General features: G+C 43.5%; 1 long non-coding RNA gene across 1 annotated transcript; it reads right to left on the minus strand.

Moving 5' to 3' along the window:
* Window positions 1–1,725: 1,725 nt before the first annotated feature.
* LOC126053005 (uncharacterized) lies at window positions 1,726–4,194 on the minus strand. The gene is made up of 3 exons (XR_007510216.1): window positions 4,135–4,194; window positions 2,753–2,852; window positions 1,726–2,609 (listed from the first exon to the last, which is right to left on the minus strand). It is a non-coding gene; the product is annotated as an uncharacterized LOC126053005 (long non-coding RNA).
* Between the last annotated feature and the right edge of the window lie 2,560 nt (window positions 4,195–6,754).

A 6,754-nucleotide genomic window follows, 5' to 3' on the forward strand; every position in this document is an offset into this window, starting at 1 on the left:
TCTGGTCGGAGAGTGTAAATTGGTCAGCGGTGCTGAAGGAAGTAGGCCGGCGCTGATCCGTGCTGGTAACTGCGACGCATCGGACGGATCGTGCCAACGAGAGGCGGGTGCGCGGCCGATAAAGCGGGCGATTTCCTCGTGCAAGAGCCAGCCGAGCAGTTGCTCGCCACGGGATGCTCTGGGTGCTGGAGGCTTTCGTGAGTTCAGAAGGAGACCGGACACGTTAACACAAATGCACAGAGCCCCGTGAAACACGTAGCAACTGTCCATGAAGATACAGAAACTGAATGTTGATAGCATAGTTCATTAACAAGCTGGAAGTGATCAAAGACTAGGTAATTAAAGTTGTATTGCACACAGCAGATTGTCTTCAGATTTGCATTGATTTAAGCCATTCTTAAAGTCTGCTGGACCTTAGCTAGAACTCTTCTTCGAGAGCTATCGTCTGTATTTAAGCTTACCCTGCGGGACAACATTCAGAGCTAGCAGTTGAAGTTTTTATCCACGCTAGTATCTATATGGGCAAATATGTGCTGTATATCTCTTGCTGGTGTATGTGTATTCCCAAAGGATTGCTTGCTTTTACCTTCCACCTTAATATTGGAGTCCTAAGACATGAAGGAATTGTAGAGAAAGAGCTTGGTAGAGGGGGTTGTGAGAATTTGCATAGGCTATTCCTCTTGAACAGTTACAGGTAAATAATTTTTCTTCTTTCTAGTTCTAGGAATAAGTGTCTTAAGAAGAAATGCCAAGTTGATATCCTTATTCAGATGAAACAGTGAAATTACTTGAGGAGGCAGTTTGGCTTTGGGCATGTAACTGAGTGTCCACCTATTTGCTTTACCAATAAAGAAAACCATTGATATGACCTGAATTGCCTTTACCTTCTAACTGAAGAAACGGTACTAGAACAGCTATATTCCCTGAAAGGTGAAGGACAAAAGAAGGTGGATAAGGGTGAAAGACTTCCGAGATGAAAGATGCGGGCTTGGGGTGGTTTCCTACTGAAGAACTGGATCATTAAGAGCAAGACAGTTCCTTACCAAACTCTTGAAGGAGATGTGTGGGTGTGGTAGGGCAAGCAAAAAGTAAGAAACCGTCACCACATGTGTCCTGGTGGTGATTAGCTGGAGAAACAGACTCTTAAAAGAAGCCTGACATGATGTGTGCCCCAGCACGTGGCAAGTTTTATTGTCACATTAAAAAAAGAAAGAAGTTGGGAATTATTTTAAGCAGTTTGAAATGGGCATAACTTGTTGCTAAATTAGACTGGTGATAACTTTTCACTGGGGTGAACTGTTCTGTAATGCATAGGGTAAAAAGCATGCAGACTTTGTCCATAGAAATGTGCTGATTTAGTGTTCTAAATATTGAAAAATCAACTTCTGAGGCAGTTGGCAAAATGCAAAAGTGAAACTGGGCACTTTAACGCTGGTCAGAGGAAGTGAAATGCATCTTGTGGGACTTGTGATGTTACTAAAAAACAAACAAAATGTGGGACCGTTTGTTTCCATTTTGGCACGACCCAGAAATTTGCAATATGTCATTTTGCCACAGGGTGTCACTAAAAACATACTGTGAGCTGTTACGCTCCACTATTTTTCTAGTTCAAAACTGTCAGCCTAACCAAGGCAGCTCGTTCCCTTAATTAGAACCAGAATTTGCTAAAAAATGTGAAGTGTGCAGAATATTAGGTGGACAGGTAAAAGTGTCATGGGTCCGTTTCTGATATGTGGCTATTGTTGAAGACAAACCCACCAAGATAATTAGAAATATTCTGGTAATAAGCAAAAAGTATGAATTTGTAGATACACACTGTGATTTATTTATCTCTTCATTCAGTCAGTAAGGAAGGAAACTGCAAGATTTGGAGGGTGAGGTTAATATAAGAGAGGTAGTGCAAAACTATACTAATGCCATCTTCTGCGTGGACCTAAATAACCACCTTTCTGGATTGGGCTTCTAAAATTTCTTTTTTCTCAACTACTATCGTATAAATCGCATATCTGCAAAATACAGCAATTATTATTTTTGCTTTTGAAAACAATCCTGTGTATGATTTTCGCTCTTTCTTTGATCAACAAAGCTTTGTTTGGTACACAAAAAGCAAAGCAACTGCTCGGCACAACATTAACCAGCATTAACATGTAAGACAGAACTCACCATATGTCACTCGGAGAAAACCATAGACATACAGAACAAAACCAAATAAAAATACGTCATTTCACTCCTAAAATGAATTTTCATGAAGAATAATTTTGGTAAAGTTATAAAAACCTGAAATGCTCTTTTCACATCTCTTTTGGAGATAAACATGATAATGCAAAGTATTCTCTGATGATTTCCACCATACAAAAATCAGAAAGGAAGACTTACAAGAAATCCAGGATGGGGAGAGGAGAAGAAAGATTTGTTTCTTGTGCTCTGTTTCTGGAAGTTAACATCTTCCAATTTCTTCTCTGTTTTTGGGTGGGGATCATATTTGAGAGGTATTGCTCACTCCTCCAAAAAGGTGAGCTCTATCCATGAGTGCTTAATAGTGGCAGCTTGCCAAAAAACCTTCTCATTCACCCAGCACTGTCTCCAGAATATAAAATCTGTGCCAATGCCTAGCAGGGAAGAGAGTACATTTTCTTTGGTTTCTCAAGCTTGACTTTGGGACTACCTAAAGCAGCCTCTTTCAAAGACTGTTTATATCTGTGCCAGACGTGAGCAGGCAATAGGAGTCAGAGGATTCAAACAGCCTCCTTACCCTTTTCACATCGCTTTCTTCAAAGGCACCAGTCTTCTCGTCCCTGTCTATGCTATTCCAAGAAGAGATGTGCAGCTGGAGGTGCTGTAAATAAGAACTCCTATCTCAGGGTATAAGAAAACATAAGAAGACCTTTCTCTCATATGTTTTTATTAGTGGAAGAAATAAAAGCATAATTAGCCTTGTAATACCTTGATGTTTTAACTTTACAATGTTTGTAAACCAGTTAATATGTTAGTCCTAGCATTAAAAAACAGGAATGAGTTCAGACTGGGGTTTATCATATGTGCAAAGCTAATGCCTGACACTGTAAAGAAACAAGTGTATAATGTTAAAGGTAATATTTATTCTGGACAATACAACTGGCACATATATCTCACATATGTAAATTAGATGGGTTTTGGATAGAAGATAAGGTTTAATTAAAGGAAGGCTATTTTCACAAGATGAAGTCTTTCTTATCTAACACTTGTTCTTGTCAAGCCAGAGAGATTGTATGGCAATTGCTGGAGTTTTAATCTCTAAAAGTGTCTCCTTGGATGTTAGTTTCTGAAGGAGATGAACCTAATTAGAGTAGAGGTTCAGCTCAGCTCCCTGAGCTCACTGTCTGTGCTGGTTGATCAGCTGTGGCAGTTTTAGAATGAATATCCATCTTCTCTCCTGGGGCTGGACTGACAAGGCATGGCTGCTTGGCTTTGTCTCTGCAATCTTCTGACCGGTAAGTATTGCATGATGCCTTTCTCTGAGGCTTTCAGATTAATCAGGGGTGAGGCCTATGCTGCATGTGTGCAGATGGGCCCAGGGAGGTTTGAATTAAAGGTAGTTAAAGGTGCTTTAAAACAAGAGAGTTCCACTCAAATGAACAATGGAAGGTATTGCATATGTTGCAGTATGCTGGTCTGCGATATTGACCCACCTCCCTGTCTCCATCCCCAAATAACTATGAAGAATTGAACTATTATTTGAGGAAGTAATCTTTTTATCTGTCAAGGTCTGGAGAGAACATTATGTCACTTCAGGAGTGGCTTGGCTTAGCCCCCCCCACCAACAAAAAAGCCATTCAAAAAGAAATAGCAAGCAGTCACTCAATATTCATTTGTACTTAAACAAAAAAAGAAATATGAGCACCTTTTCTTGACTTTAGTAATGTTTTTTGAGGAACCATGCTACAAGTCATAAACCTGATATCTGAAAGTTTAAATTTCATAGAGTTACTCAAAAACCTCCCAAGATGAAACCAAGTTGAGAATTAATATTTCTATGAAGGCAGTGCTTATAAATATTTATATCAGAATTAATGGAAAAAGAGTTTTACTGATAATTCTGTACAAGACTTTACAGTGCATCATATTTTTTTACGATTTTTTAGGATTATTTCTCACCTCTCATTTGCTTTTGCCTCTAGCGTTTCAGTCACGCACACCTGTAAGGACAACAGGTATCTTGGAAAGCAAGGTTAAAGAGAATAAAAGTGCTCAGGTCAGCTGCTGTGCGGGTACAGTGCCCCAGGTCGGTCCGTCCGTCCGAGCTGCCTGGCCCCCGTCCTGCAGGACCCCCAGCCCGAGGAACTGGAACAGCCTCGGGGGGAAGGGCAGGACGGCGAGAACGTAAAGGATACGGATCGCTTTTCCTTCGCGGGGCGAGCTGGAGTCGGGGTTTCCACGGGCTCTTCACAACCATCCGGACTAGCCAAGGCTTTCACTCGGCCGCCTGGAAGAAGGTGAACCGCCTTAGCCGCGGGCGGGGAGCGCGGCTGCTGGCGCGGAGGTCCGCGGCCGTCCCCAGCGCTGAGGAGAAAGCCCTCAGAGACGTGGGGGCGCGCGCCGGGCAGGCGAATGGCCGCGCACGGCCGGCCCTTCCCGCCGCCGGCGGCCTCTCGGCAGGCTGAGAGGAGCGGCTGAGGGGGCGAGGCCGGCCGTTGCCGGGCGCCCGGGGAACGCGGCGGGCGGCCGCCCGCCCGCCCCCCCGGGGAGCTCGCCGTTGGGCCGGGGCGGAGAGCGGGCGCGGCGGCGGGTGAGTGCGCGGTGGCGAGCGGCGGGTGCCTCACCTGGCCCCGGCGGCCGCCATGAGCGGCCGGCGCTCCCCAGGGCGCCGGAGGGGGAGAGCGGAGAGTCGCCCCAAGGTAGAGACAGGCGGGACTCGCCTGGGTGCCCTGCTCCGCCCGGGGGGATGGGGGTACGGGCCTTTCGGGGACGGGTGCTGCGTACGCTGCGGAGAACAAGGAGGAAAGCTGCATCTTAAACGGCTAACCACTGGAATTAGTTGGAACTCAAAACCAGTTTTGAGGACTTAATCTGCCCAAAAGTTTAACTAACTGAATTCTTTTGGTCCTGCTGCAAGGCCTGCTGCCAGTGTCCGAGTGCTGCGTCAGGCTTAGGGTGGTCTTGGTTATCTAGCTTCATCCCGGTTGCAAGGGGTTTGCATTATCGCAGTTCAGAGGATGGTGGTGAAATGCGTCAACAGCGGTAGTTCAATCTCACTGCTTGTAGTGGTTTCAGCCCAGGCGGTAACAAAGCACCACGCGTATGGCTATCGGTATTTTTTGATACTGTGGCATTGGGGTTTGAGTCTGTAAAGCTGTAAATGGTCGGTAATTTTGTCTGCTTAGGGACAGCTTTCATCGTAAGCACAATTGTAATTAGTTAAGGTGCTCGAATTATAATTCATGTCTGTATAAAGAGGAGTAAGTTGCTAAAATGGTATATTCCATGAAGAACCCTTAATTTTTGTAGTCTAAATACAGTATCTCTTGAGTGCTTGCCAGAGCTTTCTTGATTATCTAAGAGAAGATGAGAGGAGAAAATCATAGAATCGTTGAGGTTGGAAAAGACCCTTAAGATATGATACAGGTTGGCCTCATGGAGCAAGAAAACCGCTTTTGGTGTAGTCGGTTACTTGAGGCTTGAGGGTGTAAATGTGACTCAGACTTGAATTTTGTTATTTTAAGTGTTGCTTTTACATTCAGATGCAGAGTAGGATTTAGCCTCCCTGCCCTTCATTAGCACTCCTGTTCCCACTGGGTAAAGCAGGCATCGTTGTAAACTTCCGCCAGTAATAGCAGAGCTGTATGCTCCCCAGATTTTATAACTTAATAAAACTGCAGGAATCCCAAAACACAGATGTACAGATGCTGTCTCTATTGCCCTTTGTGGATGCTTTTCCACTCAACCAATCCGTAATTATCACATTTTCAGGTTTGTAACTGTGCTTTGTTATTAATTCAGTAGCATTAGCTGGATCAATGGCAAAATTAACTACCAGTGAATATAAGACCACTGAATTTACCACCATAAAATTAACTAAGAAGTGGCAAAATTAACTACCACTGAATGTCACAGGACAGAGACCACCCAGAAGCCTTTTTTTCATAAAGCATCTTTCAGGTCTTCCTAAATAATTCAGAATGTATTTTTGTGCACTATTAGCAGTACCTGAAGAAAACTCTGACTACTAGAATCAAGTGAACTTCACAGAATTCAGTATTCAGCGGTGCTGATTTCTCGTGCATTACAGGATCAGCCTGTGCAGGCAATGGAGTTTCTGCATTGCACTGTATCCATATCTTGATTATGCTGGGATTTTAGAAATCTGAGCAGTCAGAAAATTGGAAAGCTTTATGAGGCAGTAATGATCCCATAGACTGAAATGTTAAAATAAGTTGATAGTGCCGAAATGGTTAGCAACTTATGGTTTCTTACAAAAAGGCCATATAATATTTTTTTAAAAAGACAATATTGTTTCAGGAAAATTATTAATCTTATATTGATTAATTGATGAATTAGTATTAATACTTGATGTGCTACATTTCTGCTGGCCTTTGTGAAGTATGTGTGAAGGATATGGGTCCAGCTCAAAGAGGATGATTGAAGGGCATTCCTAAGATCTAACAGAACCATTGTGAGCAAGGCTGTTGGAAACTTGAGACCAGGCCTGGACATGCATTTCCTCTCACAGTGCTATGGGAGAATAACTGTAATGGCAGCCCAGCTTGAGGCAGTTTTT

Source organism: Accipiter gentilis, chromosome 31, assembly GCF_929443795.1.
Source record: "Accipiter gentilis chromosome 31, bAccGen1.1, whole genome shotgun sequence".
Taxonomy (NCBI): Eukaryota; Metazoa; Chordata; class Aves; order Accipitriformes; family Accipitridae; genus Astur; species Astur gentilis.